This window comes from Balaenoptera borealis, assembly GCF_965194805.1.
Source record: "Balaenoptera borealis genome assembly, chromosome: 2".
In the NCBI taxonomy this organism is placed as follows: domain Eukaryota; kingdom Metazoa; phylum Chordata; class Mammalia; order Artiodactyla; family Balaenopteridae; genus Balaenoptera; species Balaenoptera borealis.
This window is the reverse complement of record NC_138867.1, coordinates 69,323,510-69,350,476: the sequence shown is the minus strand read 5'-3', so window position 1 is coordinate 69,350,476 and position 26,967 is coordinate 69,323,510.

Sequence of the window (26,967 nt, the reverse complement as noted above, 5' to 3'; positions counted from 1 at the left end):
GTCGCCTCAGGCCAAACGACCAACAGGGAGGGAACTCAGCCCCACCCATCAGCAGACAAGTGGATTAAAGTTTTACTGAGCTCTGCCTTGCAGAGCAACACCCAGCTCTGCCCACCACCAGTCTCTCCCATCAGGAAGCTCGCAGAAGCCTCTAAGATAGCCTCAGCCACCAGAGGGCAGACATCAGAAGCAAAAAGAACTACAATCCTGCAGGCTGTGGAAGGAAAACCACATTCACAGAAGGATAGACAAAATGAAAAGTCAGAGGACTATGTACCAGATGAAGGAACAAGATAAAATACCAGGAAAACAACTAAATGAGGTGGAAATAGGCAACCTTCCAGAAAAAGAATTCAGAATAATGATACTGAAAATGATCCAGGACCTCGGAAAAAGAATGGAGGCAAAGATGCAAGAAAAGAAGATGCAAGAAAATTTTAACAAAGACCTAGAAGAATTAAAAAACAAACACCGGGAAGAATTAAAGAACAAACAGATGAACAATACAACAATTGAAATGAAAGATACACTCGAAGGAATAATTGAGGCAGGAGAACGGTTAAGTGACCCGGAAGACAGAATGGTGGAATGCACTGCTGTGCAACAGAATAAACGAAAAAGAATGAAAAGAAATGAAGACAGCCTCAGAGACCTCTGGGACAACATTAAACACACCAACTTCACATTATAGGGTTCCACAAGGAGAAGAGAGAGAAATGACCCAAGAAAATATTTGAAGGGATTATAGTCGAAAACTTCCCTAACATGGGAAAGGAAATATCCACCCAAGTCCAGTAAGTGTAGAGAGTCCCAAGCAGGATGAAACCAAAGGATAAACACAACGAGACACATAGTAATCAAATTGACAAAGATTAAAGACAAAGAAAAATTATTGAAAGCAACAAGGTTAAAACAACAGCATACAAGGGAACTCCCATAAGGTTAACAGCTGATTTCTCAGCAGAAACTCTACAAGCCAGAAGGGAGTAGAATGATATATTTAAAGTGATGAAAGGAAAAACCTACAACCAAGATTACTCTACCCGACAAGGATGTCATTCAGATTTGATGGAGAAATCAAAGGCTTAATAGACAAGCAAAAGCTAAGAGAATTCAGTACCACCAAACCAGCTCTACAACAAATGCTAAAGGAACTTCTCTAAGTGGGAAACACAAGAGAAGAAAAAGACCTACAAAAACAAGCCCGAAACAATTCAGAAAATGGTAATAGGAACATACATGTCAATAGTTTCCTTAAATGTGAATGGATTAAATGCTCCAACCAAAAGACACAGGCTCACTGAATGGATACAAAAAACAAGACCCATATATATGCTGTCTACAAGAGACCCACTTCAGACCTAGGGATACATACAGACTGAAAGTGAGGGGATAGAATAAGATATTCCATGCAAATGGAAATCAAAAGAAAGCTGGAGTAGCAATACTCATATCAGAAAAAATAGACTTTAAAATAAAGAATGTTACAAGAGACAATGAAGGACACTACATAATAATCAAGGGATCAATCCAAGAAGAAGATATAACAATTATAAATATATATGCACCCAACATAGTAACACCTTAATACATAAGACAAATGCTAACAGCTATAAAAGAGGGAATTAACAGTAACACAATAATAGTAGGGGACTTTAACACCTCACTTACACCAATGGACAGATCTTGCAGACAGAAAATTAATAAGGAAACAAACTTTACATGACACAATAGACCAGATAGTTTTAACTGATATTTATAGGACATTCCATCCAAAAACAGCAGATTACACTTCCTTCTCAAGTGCACATGGAACATTCTCCAGCATGGATCACATCTTGGGTCACAAATCAAGCACTGGTAAATTTAAGAAAACTGAAATCTTATCAAGCATCATTTGTGACCACAACACCATGAGATTAGAAATCAATTACAGGGAAAAAAAATGTAAAAAACACAAACACATGGAGGCTAAACAATATGTTACTAAATAACCAAGAGATCACTGAAGAAATCAAAGAGGAAATTTAAAAAATACCTACAGAAAAATGACAACAAAAACACGATGATCCAAAACCTATGGGATGCAGCAAAAGCAGTTCTAAGAGGGAAGTTTATAGCAATACAATCCTACTTCAAGAAACAAGAAAAATCTCAGTCTAATCTTACACCTAAAGGACCTAGAGAAGGAGAACAAACAAAACCCAAAGTTCGTAGAGGAAAGAAATCATAAAGATCAGAGCAGAAATAAATGAAAGACAAACAAACAAAGCAATAGCAAAGATCAATAAGAGTAAAAGCTGGTTCTTTGAAAACATAAACAAAATTGATAAACCTTTAGCCAGAGTCATAAAGAAAAAGAGGGAGAGGACTCAAACCAATAAAATTAGATATGAAAAAGGAAAAGTTACAGTGGACACCACAGAAATACAAAGCATTATAAGAGACTACTACAAGCAACCCTATGCCTATAAAATGGACAACCTTAAAGAAATGGACAAATTCGAAGAAAGGTGTAACTTCCCAAGACTGAACCAGGAAGAAATAGAAAATATGAACAGACCAGTCACAAATAATGAAACTGAAACTGTGATTAAAAATCTTCCAACAAACAAAAGTCCAGGACCAGGTGGCTTCACAGGTGAAATCTATCAAACATTTAGAGAAGAGTTAACACCTATCCTTCTCAAACTCTTCCAAAAATTCCAGGGGAAGGAACACTCCCAAACTCATTCTATGAGACCACCATCACCCTGATACCAAAACCAGACAAGGATACTATAGAAAAAGAAAATTACAGACCAGTATCACCGATGAATATAGATGCAGATATCCTCAAGAAAATACTAGCAAACAGAATCCAACAGTACCTTAAAAGGATCTTCCACCATGATCAAGTGGGGTTTATCCCAGGAATGCAAGGATTCTTCCATATACGCAAATCAATCAATGTGATACACCATATTAACAAACTGAAGGATAAAAACCATATGATAATCTCAAAAGATGCAGAAAAGCTTTTGACAAAATTCAACACCCATTTATGATAAAAACTCTCTAGAAAGTGGGTATAGCGGGAACCTACCTCAACATAATAAAGACCATATATGACAGACACACAGCAAACATCATTCTCAATGGTGAAAAACTGAAAGCATTTCCTCTAAAGTCAGGAATAAGACAAGGGTGTCCACTCTCACCACTCTTATTCAACATGGTTTTGGAAGTCCTAGCCGTGGCAATCAGAGAAGAAAAAGAAATAAATGGAGTCCAAATTGGAAAAGAAGAAGTAAAACTGTCACTGTTTTACAGATGACATGATACTATACATAAATAATCCTAAGGATGCCACCAGAAAACTACTAGAGCGTATCAATGAATTGGGGAAAGTAGCAGGATACAAAATTAATGCACAGAAATCTTTTGCATTCCTATACACTAACAACAAAATGTCGGAAAAAGAAATTAAGAGCACAATCCCATTCACCATTGTAACAAAAAGAATAAAATACCTAGGAATAAATCTACCTATGGAGGTAAAAGACCTGTACTCAGAAAACTATAAGACACTGATGAAATAAATCAAAGTTGACACAAACAGATGGAAAGATATACCATGTTCTTGGACTGGAAGAATCAATTTTTTGAAAATGACTATACTACCCAAAGCAATCTACAGATTCAGTGCAATCCCTTTCAAATTACCAATAGCATTGTTTACAGAACTAGAACAAAAAATCTTAAAATTTGTATGGAGACATAAAAGACTCTGAATATGCAAAGCAATCTTGAAGGGAAAAAATGGAGCTGGAGTAATCAGACTCCCTGACTTCAGACTATACTACAAAGCTACAGTAATCAAGACAATATGGTACAGGCACAAAAACAGAAAGATAGATCAATGGAACAGGATAGAAAGCCCAGAGATAAACCCGTGCACCTGTGGTCACCTAATCTATGACAAAGGAGGCAACGATACACAATAGAGAAAAAAGACAGTATCTTCAATAAGTGGTGCTGGGAAAACTGGACAGCTACATGTAAAAGAATGAAATTAGAACACTTCCTAACACCATACACAAAAATAAACTCAAAATGGATTCAATTCCTTAATGTAAGACCAGACACTATAAAACTCTTAGAGGAAAACATAGGTAGAACAATTTTTGACGTAAGTCACAGCATGATCTTTTTTGACCCACCTCCTAGAGTAATGGAAATAAAAACAAAAACAAACAAATGGGACCTAATGAAAGTTAAAAGCTTTTGCACAGGAAAGAAAACTGTAAACAAGATGAAAAGACAACCCTGAGAATGGGAGAAAATATTTGCAAATGAATCAACGGACAAAGGAGTAACCTTCAAAATATTTAAACAGTTCATGCAGCTCAATATTAAAAAAACAAACAACCCAATCAAAAAATGGGCAGAAGACCTAAATAGACATTTCTCCAAAGAAGACATACAGATGGCCAAGAGGCAAATGAAAAGCTGCTCAACCTTACTAATTATTAGAGAATGCAAATCAAAACTACAATGATGTATCACCTCACACCATTTAGAATGGGCATCATCAGAAAATCTACAAACAACAAATGCTGGAGAGGGTGTGGAGAAAAGCGAACCATCTTGCACTGTTGATGGGAGTGTAAATTGATACAGTCACCAGGGAGAGCAGTATGGAGGTTCCTTAAAAAACTAAAAATAGTATTACTATACGACCCAGCAATCCCACTCCTGGGCATATACCTGGAGAAAACCATAATTCAAAAAGATACACACACCCCAATATTCATTGCAGCTCTGTTTACAATAGCCAGGACATGGAAGCAACCTAAATGTCCATCAACAGAGGAATGGATAAAGTAGATGTGGTACATATATACAATGGAATACTACTCAGCCATAAAAGGGAATGGAATTTTGACATTTGCAGAGACGTGGATGGACCTAATGCAGCTCAGTTTTGATTCATTGTGTTAGAGATAGCTTGAAAGAAGTTCAAGAATTTTGTAGCCTCTTCCTTCAAGGTTACTGGCATAACCTTAGTGTTAAGGCTAGATTTTCGCTGAAGGAAAATTATTACTAAAAGACTATGAAACTGAGATTTAAGATGGTGGAGGAGTTGGCAGAAGTGGAGCACATGTCTCTCCACGAATGCATCAGGAATACATCTATAGATGCAACAATTCTCACAGAACACTGGCTGAAAACTAGCAGAAGAACTTGGACACCGGAAAGGATTATAAAGATCCCTGTATAACTGGGTAGGATGGAAAAAAAGAAGGGAGAAAGAGGAGAGGAAGTGGGATGGGACCTGCACCCCAGGGCAGGGAAGCTGAAGCAGAGGAGAGGTTCCCGAATTCAGGGAAGCCCCCTCCCCAATGGGGAAACCCCCTCTCCACTGGGGAAATTGATTGGGACAGAAGGGGAGCATTTGAGGCTGTTGGAAGAGGGTGAAGTGGCTGATCTGTGACAGACAGGACAGTGAGAAATACACAGACGGTCCATACCTTGGCCCTACATGCCGTGGACTGGGACGTTTGTTCACAGATGTGCAAGGGGGCTGGGAGCTGGTGCATGGGGATTGGAGAACAGGCCCAGAGCGAGAACTGCTGTTGGCTGTAGGGAGACAAACTGAAGGGATGGGAGGGAGGAAGTCTGCAGCAGGGAATGCCTATGGAGGAAGACTGGACTGCCATGGAATCAGGCGCTACTGCTGAGTCACACGCAAGGGGAGGAACCACTATTGTAGCCTCTCTCTCCCCACATGCTGGCGTCTGCTGACAACAATAAAAGAAGCCCTCTCAGGGCTGGCTCTTGTGTGCTGGCTGCAGGGCAAAAAAAAAAAAAAAGCCCTCTCAGGGCTGGCCCTCGTACGCCTCCTGCCAGGTACCAAAAAAACCCCGGCTAGGGCTGGCCCTCGCATGCCTTAAGCTGGGCAGAAGAAAAGGCCCTCACTAGGGCCATATCTCTTGCATCTGTGGCCGCCGACTTCCCTGGACATTTGGCGCTGCCAGGGCTCCCACGATCCAAGCAGTCATACCACCTCTGCACCTTGTCCTCACAGGGGCAGACCCCAAGAGCTCCAAGGCAACCTCAGGACCAGACTCCTGTGGGTGGACCACACGCAAAGGTGGGGATAAAACCAAAGCTGAACCCCAGGGATGGGGTGACTAAGGACGAAGATTGAAAATCTTTCCATCAGCTGTACAAGCTGCAGATTAAATCTCCATGATCAGCTAGGTAGACCCTGCATCTGTGGAATGTCTGAGTAGACAATGAGCGTTCCCACAACTGAAAACGATCTAGCTCTGGCCGCTGTGGAATTTGGGGGCAGCACACGCAGGAATTGGGCCAGATAAGAGTCTGAGTGGTCCCCACAGGGCCCACAGCACGTCCAGAGACCAGCCCAGAGGCAGGGAAGAGCCTCTTGTGTAGGCGGAGGTGGGCTGTGGCTCACGGCGTGCAAGGACACTTACAGCAGAGAGCCCAGGGAAACATAATTATTAATTTTATTATGTTTTGATTCATTCTGATGTTGGTCCTAGCTTTTTTTTTTTTTTTTTTTGGTTTCTTTTTTGTTTGTTAGTTGTTTTAGTTTTTTTTTTTTTTTTTTAGTCTTTTGGGATCTCGTGTATTATAACATACATTTATTTTTTACTTTTTATACATTTCTATATTTAATTTAATTTTATTTATTCTTTTATACAGCAGGTTCTTATAAGTTATTTATTTTATATTTTATAAATATTAGTGTATATATGTCAATACCAATCTCCCAATTCATCCCACCCCTCACTCCCCCCTTGGTGTCCATACGTTTGTTCTCTACATCTGTGTCTCTATTTCTACCTTGCAAACCAGTAATTGTATTTTTAGTTTTTTAAGGAACCACCATACTGTTCTCCATAGTGGCTGTATCAATTTACATTCCCACCAACAGTGAAAGAGGGTTCCCTTTTCTCCACACCCTCTCCAGCATTTATTGTTTGTAGATTTTTTGATGATGGCCATTCTGACCGGTGTGAGGTGATACCTCATTGTAGTTTTGATTTGCATTTCTCTAATAATTAGTGATGTTAAGCATCTTTTCATGTGTTTGTTGGCCATCTGTATGTGTTCTTTGGAAAAATGTCTATTTAGATCTTCCACCCATTGATTGGGTTGTTTGTTTTTTGATATTGAGCTGTATGCGCTGTTTGTATATTTTGGATATTAATCCCTTGTCAGTTGCTTTGTTTGCAAGTATTTTCTCCCATTCTGAGGGTTGTCTTTTCATCTTGTTTATGGTTTCCTTTTCTGTGTAAAAGCTTTTAAATTTCATTAGGTCCCATTTGTTTATTTTTGTTTTTATTTCCATTACTCTAGGAGGTGGGTCAAAAAAGATCTTGCTGCAATTTATGTCAAAGAGTGTTCTGCCTATGTTTTCCTCTGAGAGTTTTATAGTGTCTGGTCTTACATTTAGGTCTTTAATCCATTTTGAGCTTATTTTTGTGTATGGTGTTAGGGAGTGTTCTGATTTTATTCTTTTACATGTAGCTGTCCAGTTTTCCCAGCTCCACTTATTGAAGAGACTGTCTTTTCTCCATTGTATATCCTTGCCTCCTTTGTCATAGATTAATTAACCATAGGTCTGTGGGTTTATCTCTGGACTTTGTATCCTGTTCCATTGATCTATATTTCTGTTTTTGCACCAGTACCATACTGTCTTGATTACGGTAGCTTTGTAGCAGAGTCTGAAGTCAGGGAGCCTGATTCCTCCAGCTCTGTTTTTGTTTCTCAAGATTGCTTTGGCTATTCGGGGTCTTTTGTGTTTCCATAAAAATGTAAAATTCTTTGTTCTAATTCTGTGAAAGATGCCATTGGCAATTTGATAGGGATTGCATTGAATCTATATGTCGCTTTGGGTAGTATAGTCATTTTCACATTATTGATTCTTGCATTCCAAGAACATGGTATATCTTTCTATCTATTTATGTCAACTTCGATTTCTTTCATAAGTATATTATGGTTTTCTGACTACAAGTCTTTTGCGTCTTTAGGTAGATTTATTCCTAGGTATTTTATTCTTCTTGTTTCAATGGTAAATGGGATTGCTGCCTTAATTTCGCTTTCTGATCTTTTGTTGTTAGTGTATAGAAATGCGAGAGATTTCTGTGCATTAATGTTCCTTTTTGCAACTTTATACCAAATTTATTGATTAGCTCTAGTAGTTTTCTGGTGGCATCCTTAGGATTTTCTATGTATAGTATCATGTCATCTGCAACCAGTGACAGTCTTACATCTTCTTTTCCAATTTGAGTTCCTTTTATTTCTTTTTCTTCTCTGAGTGCTGTGGCTAGGACTTCCAAAACTATGTTGAATGATAGTGGCTAGAGTGGACATCCTTGTCTTGTTCCTGACTTTAGAGGAAATGCTTTCAGTTTTTCACCATTGAGAATGATGTTTGCTGTGGGTTTGTCGTATATGGCCTTTATTATGTTGAGGTAGGTTCCCTCTGTGCCCACTTTTTGGAGAGTTTTTATCATAAATGAGTGTTGAATTTTGTCAAAAGCTTTTTCTGCATCTACTGAGATGATGTATGGTTTTTACCCTTCAGTTTGTTAATATGGTGTATCACATTGATTGATTTATGTATATTGAAGAATTTGCAGACTGTCATACAGAGTGAAGTAAGTCAGAAAGAGAATAACAAATATCCTATCTTAATGCGTATATCTGGAATCTAGACAAATGGTATAGATGAACTTATTTGCAAAGCAGAAGTAGAGACACAGACATAGAGAACAAACATATGGATACCAAGAGCGGAAAGAGGGGTTGCGATGGATTGGGAGATTGGGATTGACATATATACACTACTATGTATAAAACAGATAACTAATGAGAACCAACTGTGTATAGCACAGGGAACTCTACTCAGTGCTCTGTGGTGACCTAAATGGGAAGGAAATCCAGAAAGGAGGGGATATATGTATACATATACCTGATTCACTTTGCTGTACAGCAGAAACTAACACAACATTGTAAAGCAGCTATACTCCATTAAAAAATAAATGAATAAATAAAATGAATAAAAGTCCATAGATTGCTAAGGAAAGCAATTATATTGAAATACATTTTTCAAAATATATATAAAAAAAAAACTGGGCTGCTTTATACATTGCAGGATGAACCATATTCTTTTTGACTAAAGAAAGCAACAGTAACAACAAAAAATATTCTCTTTCTCTCATCTCCTTTTTTTCATGGTTTTCATTAGAATAATCATGTTGTTCCAGCTGCATCCAGACTCTTAATTGCCTTTTCAAAGGTGCATATTTTTCTTTGCTCTCAGTAGGAACCCCACAACACATTTAGAGATGGGATGCTTGTTCATGACTTTGTAACGTAAAATGAACAGTAGTTTCAGGCAACTCAATCTTGATCTTCATCTTTTGATTATTTTGTTGTTTAAGCACCAACATGCATGCACACATATTAAGTTAGCCAAAAGAAAGTGGAATAATAAAGCAGTCAGAAGAAGCCAAAATATAGCAGTTGTGGTGAAAAGCTGAGAGCAAGGAGAAGTGCATTTTCAATCTCGATGAAGTCATAAAGATTTTTCTGCCATGATTTAAAATTTATAGTAAAAAAATTAGATAAAGTGTTACTTAAACATAAGCATTCAATCTGCTATCGTTAGTTTCTCCATTTGTGAGATTTCAGATACCAATGAGAACAAAACAAAACAAAAAATCCCCCAAAGGTTTAAACTTTTTTACCTAGTGCAAGATTCAGGAAAAAGGGGTGGGAAGTGGAGGTAGGAGAGACGTTTGAATTTCTAATGTGAGCTTCAGTTCTTATCCTTTCAGTTTTATCCTTGTAATCAGTAAATCACTGGGCTTGGTGATAATACATGCATATGGAAAAGGACTAATTTATTTTCATGAAGACGGTTAATAGTTTGCAAGAGAGAAAAAGTAATTAACTATAACTTCCAGCCTTATAATAACCATAAAATTATTAAACCTCTCCTCAGTAATGTTTAGAGAATACTGATGCAGTATGTCTTTGAAGATCAAGTTGTACTGGACTTGCATGCAAATATTAAAGAACTTAATTAAAATGTGAATTATTTTTGAACTCTGATTTTGGTTATATTGTAAAAATACATTGCAATTATTACTTAAAAATCCAGTTTTTCTTCTTTTTGCCTCATTAGCATTTCTGATTATCTCTGTTTGGACCATCATCAAAATTCAGTGCTACTATGAGAGATATTGGTATGGACTGCAAAGTTGGAGAAAAAGTGTATTTTAGTAGTTTCCTCTTTTTTTCCAAATAATAAATAATTTGTAAATTTCCAAATAATTTACCCTTTACTCTGAGTGTCCTACTTTTATGTTGAAAAACGAAATCTGGTGTTTTTAAGATTAAATGAAGGTGCTTCCATATTTTTACCTATTTTCAGAATATTAAGAAGCAGATGGACGTCAAGCCTACAACCACAAGAGAATAATTAGTGGTTCTAGGTTATTTCAATTGATGACCCTACAACTCATTATATTAAATCTCTATGTCTTAGTATCTGTGTCCATATTAGAATTAAGTTAGGCATTTTCCATATAACCCTGAAATATCAATACAGATGCATACACATGTAAATTTAAAGTAGTTTGCTTTCTGGATGCGTAATATCTCTTTAACACTTCAGTGTGACTATAGGTCCTAAGGTATTTATACTTACCATTCTACATGCAGCTGAATCTAGGTTCCAAAAACAATCTATACTAGCAAATATTTGGATAGAGTTCAATAATTAGCATCTTAAAGATTTATGTTTTTATTTATGTAGTGATTTCTTTAAGTAATGTTTATTTTTATTTTAGTTAAGACTTAGCAAATCAATTAGGAATGGAACTGTATTTGCACTGTCTAAAGATAGGCAAGTAACATAATTTAGCAAAGTCACATCTTTTATAAATATTTTTCATTGAAGACATTTGTTGTACATTTGCATAAAATGAAGGATTCTTTAAAAGAAAACAAAAATTAATGGAATGAATTTTGCACGAATAGTTTTAAGCTAAAACGATGTGTCTCTTTTACATCTTAGCTTGTTGTAAACTATTAGTAAAAATCCAGAGCTGAATTAACACCTAGAAAAAAGTTATCACTAAAAAGAGACCACCAGGTATCTACTAAATAAGAAAGGCCTAAATTCTCCAATATTAGTGATTGCCTGATATCAATTCAATGAACCAACATCGTTTGAGAACGTGCTGAGTCATTATTATGCTTGGTTCTGAAGATTTAAAGATAAATTAGATGTTCACTATCCTTGAGAATTTGTTTTGATAGATATGGAAAGAAGGAATGAGAGAAGAAAGGAAGAATTTTACCATTTCTAATATGGTCTGAATTGGCAGTACTCTTTCATGTGTGAAGGACGAGGTTCATGTTGTGTCAAAATAATAAGAGTTAGTCAGCCACTTTATTTCCCACATAAGAAAATTAATGCTCAGAGACAAAAAGTAAATGTTTCAAGTGCATACTGCATGCTATTTGTAAGTCCAAAATAAAAATCTCATGTTTTCTATGTATTTCTAAGAGTCTCAATGAATGTATAATTATAGATGGTAGGAAATAATACGTAGATAGGAAAAACTTTTTTCTTTTTCAGCTTCCTAACTTTTGAGGCTGCAAATAGTACCTGAATTGCTCTACCTTGGTCATGCCATCATTTCGATTGCTGTTGTTTAAATATACTTTGACAAGATTCAATTCTGTTTTAAACAATCCCAATTTCTTTCTTTCTTTCCCTCTTTCCCTTTTATTAGAAAAAAATTTTTCAATCCATATAAAGTAGTGCTTCTGAAACTTCAGTGAGCATATAAATTACCTGGGGTATTAGTAAAATGCAGATTCTCATTCAGTAGGTCTAGTTAGCAACCTGAATTTTGTGATTTTGATAAATCCTTAGGTATTACTAAGCTGCTCATCTGAACACCATTCTTTACTGAGTAACAAGGCTTTGAAAGAGCAATATGATAGAAATTTGTCATTCCTCTACCTTAAATGCTGTGTGGTCTTTCCACTGCTTGCAGTAGTTTGGGATTTGGAATAGTCCAAATTGAGGGATGTTGCCTTAAAGCATTTAGTTGTATAATGAAGGCTTATGCGTCATTGTGAAAAAAAAAAAAGACCCTTATATAGCACAAACTGGGAACAGAATCAGCCATTGACTTCCATGTTTCCCTTTTCTCAGTGACTGTCAGGCTTTTGGCATATATCTGATAGCATACAGCCAAGAAAAAGACAGAACATTCTCCAAGCATCAGTTCTGGTGTTCTGAATTATTGTCACGTGAATAAACCCTAGGTTTATGCCTTCGACTAAAAATGTAGCAACAGATAGGATTTATTCAGTCAGTACACATTTATTAGGCCCAGCTACCAGGCATGCATTGCCCTTATTGCTGTATAAGTGCAAGAAACAACCAATGGTGTTACTGTCTCCAGCACGTCACAATAAAAAACACTCTGCTCATTTGACAATGACCTAGAAATTTTATATTTATCTCCATATTTGTTACTAAAATAATACCAGTTATATACTTTCTGTCTTCTTATAATAGTAATAGATGATTGAGGTAATAGTGATGGTGTGAAGATAGATCGTGCAACTTGTCCTCCCTACACCCCCAAAATAGAAAGAAAAATAAAAACGACAAATAAAACTATAAATATCCTTGTTCTTAGCATAAATAGAAAACTTAGAACATCCTCAATTCAATATTCCTTTAAGTGGAAGTACAAATAAGATATCCCGTCAAGCTATTGGCCATGTTCCAGCACATGTGTTTATAGACAGCAAGAGCAGTTTGAGAAAGAGATCAACATCTTCAAAAAATTAAAGAAGTATAATTGTGAACCAAGAATTTTATAACCAGCCAAGGTTTTTTTTCTATTAGGGTTGCATAAAAGGATTAAATACACAAGAGCTTAGGGAGTTGTGCACCCATGAGCCATTCCTGAGGAACCTATTAGAAGATAAACTTCATCCAGCCAAGAGACAATGGAGACATTTGCTACAAAAGTAGTGACAGTGGACATTTTATATATTTAATTCTAAATTGAAGATGAAAATGAATGCGTAGATGAGGATGGAATAAAGTATTTCATATGATGGATGTCATGTGTTGTATATCTGACCATATACTGCAACAAAAGAATGGAAGGAAATAGGGGAATATAAAATTAGCATATGCTTAATGATTGCCGTACTGGTATTAGATATACCATTTAAGTGTACTATTATAAACCAACAAAAAATTATTAAAATGTTAAATAAGAAAATGGAAAAATAACATTAAATATGTGTTCATGCAAAGGTAACCAACAGAACAAAAGTACAAACCCGGCTAAATGCCAAAATGAATTTAGTAAGTAAAGAAAGCAAAGGAAAACATTATATAGAAAAATAAATAGAAAATATAACAAAATATATAATAATTATATCAAAACAATGTGGCAGTTGAGACAAATACACTACTTATCAATAAATGGAAATAAGCTAATTCACCTATTAAAAATATTTTGAGTTTGATTCACGAAACAAGAAACAACTATATGTCTTAGAAGAACAACACTTTAAAAAAAGCTTCCCAAAAAGATAAAACTGAATAAATAGATGTATAGCAGGCAACGGGAAACCGTAGTAAAGCAAGTGTAGATATACTGATATCAAAGTAGAATGCAAAGCTAAAACCATTAAACAAAAAATAAGGGCATCATTTATGGCTAAAGCCAAAATTCATAATGAAAATGTAAAATAACTGTGTATCAAATACCACAACAGCAATTTTTATAAAACAAAAGTGGCAAGAGATGCAAGAAAACAAAGACAGAAACACACTGATAACCCAAGAACCAAAAAGCTTTTTTATAGCATAGACAAATTGACACTAAAATATACTTGGAAAAAGAATCACGCAGAAGTAGACATAAAAACAATTTAAAAAAGAAAATCTTAGAAGGAGAATAAGCATACAAGGGATTAAAATATAGACCCTTCATATTAAAAAAGTATGGTTCTGATGCATGAATAGACATGCAAACGAGGGAAATAGAATTAGAAATCCAGAATTACGCTAAAAAATATGAAACTTTAGTATGTGATGAGGATGGTTTCTCAAATCTTTTTGAGAAGCAGTAAGCTTTTTAATAAGTGTTATTGGGATAACTGGTTAGCCATTTGGCAAAGATAAAATTAGATCCAAATCTCACACCACTGTACAAAGGTAAACACCAAAGAGCTCAGGGCTCTAAATATAAAAATATACTACTCAGACATAAAAAAGAATGAAATGTTGCCATTTGCTACAACATGGAGGGACCTTCAAGGCATTATGCTAAGTGAAATAAGTCAGATGGAGAAAGACAAATACTGTATGATCTTACTTAGATGTACAATTAAAAACAAATGAACAAATAAAACAAAACTCATAGATACAGAGGGCAGAATGGTGATTTCTATGGGGGAAGGGACACTGAAGGTAGGGAAATAGTAAAAGGGGGTCAAGAGGCACAAACTTTCAGTTATAAAATAAATAAGTCATGGTGACGTAATGTACAGCTTGGTGACTATAGTCAATAATATTGTAGTGCATGTTTGAAAGTTGCCAAGAGAGTAAATCTTAAAAGTTCTCATCACAAGAAAACAAATTGTAACTTTATATGGTGATGGATGGTAACTAGACTTATTGTGGTGATTATTTTGCAGTGTATACAAATATTGGATCATTACATTTTACAACTGAAATTAGTATGATGTTATATGTCAGTTATACCCCAATTTTTTTCACAGTTGATTAACAATGTTGTGTTAGTTTCAGGTGTACAGCAAAGTGATTCAGTTATATATATACATGTATCTATTATTTTTCAAATTCTTTTCCCATTTAGGTTATTACAGAATACTTAGTAGAGTTCCCTGTGTTATACAGTAAGTCCTTGTTGGTTATCCATTTTAAATTCAGTAGTGTGTACTTGTCAATCCCAAACTCCCAATCTATCCCTCCCCAACCCTTCCCCCTGGTAACCATAAGTTAATTCTCTGAGTCTGTGAGTGTTTCTGTTTTGTAAATAAGTTCATTTTTATCATTTTTTAAAGATTCTGCATATAAGCAATGTCATATGGTATTTGTCTTTCTCTGTCGGACTTACTTCACTTAATATGATAATCTCCAGGTCCATCCATGTTGCTGCAAGTGGCATTACTTCATTCTTTTTAATGACTGAGTAATATTCCATTGTATGTATGTACCACATCTTCTTTATCCATTCCTCTGTTGATGGGTATTTAGGTTGCTTCCATGTCTTGGCTATTGGAAACAACGTTGCAATGAACATTGGGGTGCATGTATCCTTTTGAACCATGTTTTTCTCCAGATACGTGCCCAGGAGTGGGATTGCTGGATCATATGGTAGCTCTATTTTTAGTTTCTTAAGGAACCTCTATACTGTTCTCCATAGTGGCTGTATCAATTTACATTCCCACCAACAGTGTAGGAGGGTTCCCTTTTCTCCACACCCCCTCCAGCATTTATTGTTTGTAGATTTTTTGATGATGGCCATTCTGAGAGATGTGAGGTGAACCACGGACAAAATGAAAAGACAACTCACAGAATGGGAGAAAATATTTGCAAATGATGCAACCAACAGGGGATTAGTCTCCAAAATTTACAAACAGCTCATGCAGCTCAATATCAAAAAAAAACAACCCAATCAAAAAATGGGCAGAAGATCTAAATAGACATTTCTCCAAAGAAGACATACAGATGGCCAAGAGGTAACACGAACAGATGCTCAATATTGCTAATTATTAGAGAAATGCAAATCAAAACTACCTCACTTTTTTTTTTAACGCAAGTTTTAGAAGAAAACGTAGGTGAATTCCTCCTTAGTTGTAATATATGGAAATGCTTTCTAATTATGAATAAAAATGTAAATGCATAAAAGAAAAGATTGATAAATTTTTCTTAATAAAAATAAAATACATGCCAAGAAATGCCATGGAAAAAGGTAAAAGAAAATAGATACTAAAATAATTTTAAAAACAAGACAAAACACAAATTTTAAAATAATTTTAAAAACAAGACACATTGGGAGGGAATATTTTCTGATAAGATATCTGGAAAAAGACTTTTATCCAGAATATATAAAGAACTCTCAAAATTTAATAGTAGGAAAACAAATGACCCAATTTAAAAAAAGATCAACAGCTTGATATACTTTATCAAATAAGATATGCTAAAAGGAATTATAAGCATATGAAACAAGTTCAACATCCTTAGCTATTAAAAAAACACAAATTGAAACCATGATGAGATACTATTCCACACCTATCAGAATGTTAAAATTAAAAATATTGTTAATACCAGCTGTGAGTGAGAATGCAGAGCTACTGGAATTTGCATAAATTGGTGGTGGTTATGCAAAATAATACAACCACTTTGGACTGTAATATGGCAGTTTCTGACATAGTTAAACATATTAATTGTATTTCCCAGGAGTTTCACTCCTATATATTTGCCCTAGAAAAAAAAAACAAAAACCTATGTTCACACAAACACCTCTACCCAAATGTTTATAGCAGCCCTGTTCATAATCACCCAAACCTGCAAATAAAGCAGATGTTCTTCAGTGCCTGAATTGATAAGCCATGGTACACCCATACTAATCTGTAATAAAAATGATCTCAATATACATAAATAATTTGGATAAATCTTTAAAAATATACTGAGTGATAGAAGCCAGTTTCAAATAGTTACAAAGTTTATGACTCCATTTATGTGGCATTGTGTCTATAGAGGCAGCACAAGGGAGATTTGGTGCTGATGAAAGTGTTGTATGTTACAATAGTGGTTACACAAATCTACACATATATTAAAATTCAAAGAATTGTATACCAAAAAAATCTCAATTTTTGTATGTTAATATAAAAAATAGAATAAATACTTGAAAACTGAGACTATGTTTGAAAGATAATATCACATATAAAGGACTAGTACTAATAATACATAAAGAATTATTAATATGCTTAAATAATTAGTTAAATTATTTTTAAAAAGACCAAAACTCAGAAAAGAAATGAAGACGCTAACCACAGGATACAAAAATGACCCTTAAACATATGAAAAAGATGTTCAATTTCACAATAAAAGAAATTTAAATTTCATGTAACTCAAATAACATTTCTCACAAGATTGGCAAATTTGATACGTGTAACAAAATACTCTCTTAGCAAACATCTGGGGATAAGTGCTATCATTCACTACTATTAGAAATGTAGGTGGTATAAACTTTATAAGGAGAATTTGGCAATATCTTATTAAACTACATGTGTATTTACCTTTGACCCAAAAAACCTTTATAGAAATTTACTGTTTAGATATCCAACATGAAAAAGTAAATGCATTCATACTTATTCATTGTTATATTATTTGTAGTTTCAGAACATTGGGAACAAGTTAATGCCATATGCCCTTACATAAAAGGGTGGTTGAATAATTATGATACATCCACACAAAAGAGTGGTATGGCAGTCATAGAAAATAATAAACACCTTAATGAAGAAAAATTGAGTGATTTCTAGATACATTTTTCAGTGAAAAAAGTGATGTGTAAAAGAATATCTTCAGTATAACATTCTTTATGTGAAAAAAGAGAATTTTAAAAATACACATGTAATTTATTTGTGTAAGGAGAATCAGAGGAACTATGGAGGTATTTTTCTAGCCATGAGAGGATAGGTGAAAATGGGGTTTAAATAATGGAATGGTGTTTTTTGTACGGTTTGGCTATTTGGAATCATGTTTCTGTTTCATGTATCCACAGAGTGCCTAAGTAAAATCAACAAGAATGGCAAAAGTTTTAAATGGCATATCTCCTCCTATAAGTGTACAAAAATATAGTATATCTGATAAATATTAAGATTTATACTGTATTATTTATAGTGAGCTCCTTTTCTTCCAATAACTTTTATAGGTGATTGTTTTCATATCTGCAGAAGGGAAAAACCTGTAATATTCTAAATACTGCCAATATCAGCTCTTCTCTATACCAATAAATACGCTAGTCTTAGAACTCTCCACTTAGGACATAAAAGCTAATACCTTAAAAATTACTGAGCTGAGTTGTTGACTGTAAGAGGAAGGAATATCAAATACTGTAGTTTGTTTGGTTTAATAAAGGTATTTTACCTGTGTTTCCCATAATGTATTAGATATTATTTTTTATAAAGAAAGATATTATATAACTTTTTGTCATACATGAAAGATATTTACAAAAGGACATAAAAAGAAGTAAAATTTGATGTGATATATTTAAGCTCAGGAAAAACAATTAAAACCCCTGATAGGGGCTTCCCTGGTGGTGCAGTGGTTGAGAATCTGACTGCCAATGCAGGGGACACGGGTTCGGGGCCTGGTCTGGGAAGATCCCACATGCCGCGGAGCAACTAAGCCCGTGAGCCACAACTACTGAGCCTGCGCGTCTGGAGCCTGTGCTCCGCAATGAGAGAGGCTGCGATAGTGAGAGGCCCGCACACCGCGATGGAGAGTGGCCCCCGCTTGCCCCAACTACAGAAAGCCCTCGCACAGAAACGAAGACCCAACACAGCCATAAATAAATAAATAAATAAATAATAAAAATAAAGGAATTCCTTTAAAAAAAAAACCCTGATATTTCTTAGACAACATTATTAAGAGTATTAATTGAATTATTTATGCCATTTTTCTATGTGAAAATTTTTCTATAGTCAACTTTATGGATAAACCTTATTCTCTAGTTCGTGCACATTTTTGTCTGGATGAAAAGATAACTAGTTAATAATGCATAATACATTATTTATTACATCATCCAATGAAAATAAATGTTAAATTATGGAGATATTTTATTCAAACTTTTGAAGATGAACTAAGCAATTAATTGTGTTTAGTATAAAATATATTCCCCTCCTGCCCCTTTCTAAATATGTGCATTTCATTAAATACTGAGGGATTTTCTCTGTCCTTACAGTTAAAGTCCTTGAAGATATGCAAAAAAACCCTCCATGGCTATTGTTCTGTTAAATCCTAATAAAAAACTAGGTCTAGGGCCTTGAGCTTTAAGAGCTCCTTAGAGAGAGAAAGCAATAATTATTGAGTTGAAGCAAATATAATTCTGGCCTTTAATAGCAAGAAGAAGGACAAAAATCGAAATTAGAGAGATGTCTGACCTTCAGACATTTTAAGGACATTTAGTCATTAATTTAAAAATAATAAATGCTAGCAATAAAATAAAAACTAGGAACCATTACTTAGCATGGAAAAGTTAGGAAAATCAACCAAAGACATTTTAAACTGGATTTTTAAGACACCAAAGATTTGTCGAATTTTTTTTCATTCATCTTTCAGACCTAATCTGGAAATAGCTACTAAACATGCATTACATTTATCAGACAGCATCTCTGTGTGAATGTTAATGGGTGTTATCAAGTCAGCATCTCAGGAACTCTGGAGAAAACAGGATCTTGGTCAAAGCCTCCCTTCTAAATTAGAATAATTTATGTTGCCCCAGACTTCTCAAGCACTGACTGCCATGCAAAACTTAGTTCTAACAGTTTTAACCCAAATTTCATATATGTTTGCAACATAAAATGATGTCATCTAATGAAGGACAGGTCTTCTTGCCTCCTACCATTTAACACTGTGTGTTTTGTTTTTGTTCTTGTTTTTTTCTGGTTTGTTGATTTTCCTTCCATTCATTAATAGTGCAGTACTTTATTCCCATTTTGAAATTTAATTGTCATATCTGAAGTGAGATTTTTCTGATTTTTTTTGCATCTACTTTTAATACTGACACTTCTTTGTTGCACATTTAACTGAAGTTCCATTAATCAAAAAAAAATTACTCTGCAATTTATTTTTAAAATGCTTTGAACACTTTATTTGTTCTCTTCTGAACTCTCTTCAGCTTCAAAAGAGGATTAATCAGTTTCAAGTAGAAGACATTAATTACTTTGCCTGTCTAACATGTGCTGATTCCATTTGTGTACACAAATGTAGGATTCAATTAATTTCTATAACATTTTACTGAGTCTTATCCAGTTCATTATGTTATTATTATAGTCATATGATAGCTTATCCTTCTATATTAATTATTCAGAGTTCTCACATTCTATTCCATTTGCTCTTTTAGAGACTCTAAATAATTCCCTGAATTCTAATTGCATTTTACACTAAAACTCCCACCCAGAAGTTGATATAAGGAGACTTTTTAAATGCTATTATCAGGTAAAAAAAAAAAAAATGACTTCAGAATTATTTAAATTACAAGAATTTTAAAAACTGATATAATCACTTGTCTATTTACAGGAGTGTGATCTCTGAAGTATGTGTTTACTGTATGAGTTACACAACGTCCAACACTTTCTACATTTACATGTAAATTGTGAATGCTAATCACAGATTCTCAGATTCATGGTAATGAGCACAGAAAGGTTTTATGAACATCTAGGAGATTCAGTCTCATTATTTAATCCCTGATTAAACAGAAAGACATTAATACATTTCAGTTTATAAAGTTATTAATTACATTTACTTTAGTTTCACAAAGTATCAAAACCAAAGGATTTCTGGTTAATTTTTAAGGAAACTAGGACCTTCAGTCAAATTCAATTCCAGCTGATTGAAATTTTCTTTTATATCCATTCACTTAGTCATTCACTCAACAACAGGGAAATAGTCTTAGGCATGAAATCCTTTGTTAAATCTACCTTGATGTATTTCATAACACTTTGCAAGGAAGATCCATGGTTTTGCATGCGAAGTATCAAACTTACACATTACTAACACAAAACAGCAGAGTACATTGAGATTTAATGATTCTGAGGAGTGGTAAGATATCATTAGTGTGATGACATTCTCCTATTCATCATCAATTTCACAGGTTGAGTACCACAGGTTTGCAAGTCTTAGTATATCTGACAGAATGAGGATAGTTTGGTGGTCCAATTCTTTGGCAGATGGAAAGTTCCAATGAGTTCTAAGTATCCTAGGGGTATCTGAGAAGATGCTTGCCAACATTGTCTTCTACTGGAATTCCTATTACATAGAGCATGGGAGAGGCATATTAGTGTGATGAAACGTATCTGTATACATTTATTTTATTGATAAAGATTCGTTTTGTCTAAATATGCATTCATTCAATGGACACTGCCCTCCTGAGGTTAATAGTTTAGGCATTTAATCCAGACCAAAACTAATTACACATGGAAAAGGCATCTCTTATTTTAATCTGTTCAGCGTTCTTTCCTTTTTCTCTCTGATGAAAAAAAAATAATCCATGTGATTGGGTGATCTGTAGTTTTTCCTAGCCTGTTCGTATAAGAGACACACTCACAGCTCAACCAGGATCATTACGCCTGTCTTGTCTTAGGGATTGTCAGCGAAGGGATATAAATGTAACCCAAATATGTACAAGCAGATTCTTTTCCAGAATTGTAATGAAATTATGGAGAAAGATGCACTGTATTCTCTTTTCTGGGTTCACTAGATGTAAGGAAAATGTGAACCTAAAACTGCTGTTAGGTGACCTTTGACAACATGTGGGAAGAAACCACTTGAAAATCAAATTATCAGAGAGGAGAAATAAGCAAAGGGAAACAGGGATCTGACCCATCATTTGTGACCTTAAATCTAGCCATTTCTGAAGCCACACTGTGTAGGTGGAGTTTCCTATTGTGTGAACCAGTAAATTCCCAGATGAGGTTAAACTAGTTCAGGTTAAACTTCTGTTGTTTGCAATGAAAATGTTTCACATTTTTATCTAAGGTAATATGTTTTCTGATTACAAAGTAACCCATGCTTGAAAAAAAATCAGAAAATGAAGTCTTGTATAACAAAAAAAAATTGACTCCCCAAAACAATTAATGGTATATATGCATATGTGTGAGCATGTAAAAGAAAGAGGGGGGCAGGAGGGGGGAGAGAGAGAGAGGGAAAACGAGAAAGTGTCAATTGGTACTCTAGTAAAGAATTTACTCAGAATAGTGGTGATTTTAAATAAAAAACATAGTTACAGAAAGTCATTTATATATATATATAAATAATCAACATTTATGTAATATATATATAACATGTAATATATACACACATACACACACACACAAATGCAACCGTAATTAATGTTAAGAATACCCAAAAGTTAATGAAAGAAAAAACTAAGTCTCTTATTCTGGGTTTGGAATTCTTCATTAATATAGATTCTTAATGTTAGTGCTAGAAGTTGAAATTAAAATACCTCCAAAATAATTGCTTCATTCTTGGACACTTACAGAAAAAGTATGCATTTCCTTAGGAGAGTTGTTTATTTTATATCAAAAAGAAAGATAAAGGGACTTTCATAAGTGTTTGCTTAGAGGTCAATAATTTAAACTTACAACATGACAAAAGCTAATATATTTACTAATCATAACACTACAGGAATGTTAATCAAATGTGAAGAAATAAAAAAAAATCTAGTGACAACCATATGGTACATTGTGAACAAGTGTTCCAACTGTTGGAGGGAGGGCGAAATAGTCTTCTAAGAGACAACATAATTAAAAGTGAGAAGAATGTCCTTCTCCTACAAAAAGTGATTTCTAAGAACAAAGAACATTCAACATAATTGTGGGAAAGAATTATGAAATAATTAAGGATAAATATACTCTGCAGCAGAGGTATGGAGAAGAATATAGAATATTATTAAATGTCACTTAGAAAACAGATACGGAAAATCATTAAACAGAATAAGTAAATGTTAGCAAATGAGAAAAAACATATCACACAATATTCTTACATATTTAATACAGCACAACATACTAAAAACTAAACCAGCCAGATAAGGAATAACTGAAAGTTCCATGTAATTATTTTTTCAGTCTTTGAAAAGTAAATAAAAGAATCTGCCGATTTGTATTTAATAGATAATTTTAAATGCAGGAAAGTGTATGTTGGATCATTTCCCTATTTAATGTTGAATAAAAAATGTGTGTGATATGAGAAGCTTGCCCCTGTCCAAGGTACAATTTTCTGTAGAGTGAAACAAAATAAAGATAATGCTGTGTTTCTAAGGGTAAATATTATACACTTTGTATTTCTGGTTTTCCAGATTAATATTGGTCATCTTCTAGAAATGCCTTGTCATATAACCTTTATGTTCTGTGAAATTTACTAATGACAATTGTAATTGAGAGTCCACATAATAGAATAATACACTGGGAAGTGTGCACCAGCTTCTAGTAGGTAGAGACCAAGATGCTGGTAAACATCATACAATGCACAGGGCAGCCCCTTAAAGAACTGTCTGGCCCCAAATGTCAGTAGTGCCCACCTCAGGTCAATGACTCAGGGCAATAGTTATTATGGATGAAGAAACTGAGACATTGAAAATTTATCATTGACTAAGTTCACCAAGCAAGTAATGGAAAACTAATTGTTTGTAGAAAAAGATTTGAGGTAAAAAACAAACCCCTATTCCAGATACTAATTTTCAACTGAATTGTGAAAAAGTACTTTAAAAATGTCTAATGTAATATTTATCCTTTTTTATCTCTGACCCCTTTCATTTCTCTATGATATTTAATTCAGTAAACAGTATTTTCACTTGTACTGCAAAAATTAATTCCCTCACTTCTCTTCTAAATTAGAGTCCATAAAGTCTTCCCATTTTGGTAATAGCAAATCTTTGAAGACTCTTCTCACATGTTTGATTTAAGCACTGCTTAAGCCGATCATGTATTTTTAATCATGTTTCATGAGGCAGTATTGTCATATTTTACTTTCTCTGATCTGAGAGTACCTGATCTTTAGAAATGGCCTAAAATAGGTATATTATTATTTTTCTTTCCTATATAACATTTCATTAATTTGTATTTTGACACTTTCTCTGCTAGTACTGTTTTCATTTTTCTTTTCTTTTCTTTTTTTTTGTCCATACCAAGTGGCTTGTAGGGTTTTACTTCCCTGACCAGGGATCGAATCCATGCCCCCTGCAGTGGAAGTACAGAGTCCTAACTACTGGACCACCAGGGAATTCCCCAGTTTTGTTTTCTTATTTACTACCCCAGGTATATTGCATTTCATAAAATTTGTGTTCTAGGATGTTTTTCTCCCACAGTAAACTAGTAATATATTAAGGACATAAACCAGCTGTCAAACCTTACCTTTATTTCAAGTTTGTTGAATTCTGCAGACTTTTTGTATTTGTTTTTCGTTAGTGATTATTCATTATTGGGAGTAAGTGGCTATATGTAGGATCTGGATGAGCATCAATAGTTAGAGATTGATATTGAGCTCACGGGATTTGGCTCATAACTGACTTTGGTCCATAAACTTCAACACTGAGTGAAGGACAGAAATTGCTCTCCACTATAATACAGCACAAAATGCTGGTTATACAGTGAAAGAGCTCTACTTACTCTTGTCTGATATTCCTACAGAATGTTGGGACTTTATGAAGAAACATTTAAATTGGCATAATTTCATATGGCATATCTAGTCATGTAATAAGCCTGTGATTTAGTGGAGGAAAAATATTACCCTTTAAAGGAAACAGGGCAGATTGCCTATAGGCTGCTGCCATAAAGAACCATTCTAAAGCATTTGATATAGATGAACATGAATTGTGGTATATTTTTGAAAGGGGTCTTGAACTGGTAAATCAAATTTTTATTGCTTATGTTAAATTTCAAAAAATTACTCTTATTTTATATTAGGATTATATGAATAATGGAAGTTTATTATAGAATAAAGTTAAAACAAATAATTACAGTGATTTATATATTTATATCGGTATTTCTCCAAACCTATTTATATATGTATTTGCAAAGAATGGAAAGAAAACTTAATACATTAATTTAATTCTCATTAATTCATTTATAATTGTATGAGGAAGATGCTTTTATTCACTCAGTGTTTTATAAAATATATTTCAATGGCTATGTAATATTCAGTGTAATTCAGTTATATTAATGTACTATATTTATTTAAACTTTTCTTCATTATTAGGCATTTACTTCACTTCTACTTATTTTCTCTTAAAGTTCAATAAATATTTTAGTTCAAAAGTATTTTTTCTCTTTGTTAAATTTATAAAAGTTGGAATTACTGGGTAAATATTTTTAAACTACTTTATCACGTATTTTCCCACCATGAGAATTTAATGTTTGTCTTTGATTTGTTAGGGTTTTTATTTTCATATAGTTAGTTGTCATTTCCATCTGAAAATTATTTTCACATTGAATGTTAGTTCATACTGTAACTTAATGTTTTTCAAATATATAATTGATTTTCTCAGAAGCAATATTATATAATTCTTCATCCACTGATCCAAATGAGACTTAAGTACAAAAGTCTGATAAATCCATACTCTGTTATCGTGCTGCTTAATTTATATAATTCTTAAAAATTAGGTTTTAATTTCTTACAGTACTGCTCTTATTTTATTTTTCAAAAACTTCTTTATAGTTCTTACACAGTTTTGTGTCAAATGACATAATGATCATCATTACCAGGTTCTTCCGTAAATAGAAGCTGGGTTTTAATTGAATTTTCATTAGAAATCTATACTTTGAGGAAATTGTTTATCTTCACAATTTTATTTTTCCTAAACACAAGAACATTTATTCAATAAATTATTCCTTAATATACTGTGGTAAAATTTTGTATGATCATGTATATAGGGCTTGCATTTTTTATAATTAACTATTAGATAATATCATGAATTTGCCCTATGCTAGGCCCTGTTCTTAAATGTAACACATTTAATCACCACTATAGCCCCTTGATGCTTATATTATTATTATCTCATTTTATAGCTGTGAAAAAAGCACTGAGAGATTTTTGAGACCATCTAAGGACACAGAGCTATGGAGTGATGGAGCCACTATATTTTTAAATAAAAGCACATAGCATATACATATGTGTTATGTGTTGTCTGTGATGCATATTTATAAATGTGTATATAAATATGTTCTGTTTTTATATGCTCTATATACATACACAGATATATACACAGATACATATACTCACACACAAATATGCTTTCAATTGTTTAGTTTTGGTGTATAAGAAACCTGTGTTATTTATTGTCTCTTATACCACTATTACAGGATAAATTGTGTCCCCAAAAAAGATATGTCCCTGTACCTGTGAATGTGACTTATTTGGAAATAGGGTTTTTGCAGGTGTAATGAAGTTAAGATGAGTTCATACTAGATTAGGAGACCGAATCCAGTATGACTGATATCCTTATAAGGAGAGAAAGCAGACACAGGGAGGAGAATGCCACATGAAGACAGAGACAGAGATTGCAATTTCCCTGCCACAAGCCAAGGAACACGTGAGGCTAGCAGAAATGCAAGAGGCAAGGAAGAATCCTCCCCTAGAGGCTGCAGAGGAAGTATGACCCTGCCAAAACTTTTACATATTTTGAACTTCTAGCCTCTAGAACCTTAAGATAATAAATCCCTGTTGTTTTAAGACACGTAGTTTGTGATGCTTTGTTACAGCAACCCTAGGAAATCAATATAACCATGAAATTCTCATATTAGTTCTAATAATTTTCATTTGATTTTAGTATATTTAGACAACTCTATTTTCTGTGAGACAACTGAAGTTTATTTTCTAACTTTTAATGTATGTGTCTGAGCATATTAGCTAGTACTTCAAAAACAAACTTTGACATTACAGTGATATTGTATTTCCCTTGATGTTCACTATAATGAGACTGATTTAGTGTTGCACAGGCTGCTCATTTGTTTTATTTTTATTTCTAAATCTTGTTAAAAGAGAATTACTAGACCATTCAGGTTCTTTTAAGGAAAATTTTGAATTTGATAAATGTTTTTTAGCATCTATTGCAATAATAATAAATTTTTCTCTTTATGCTAGAT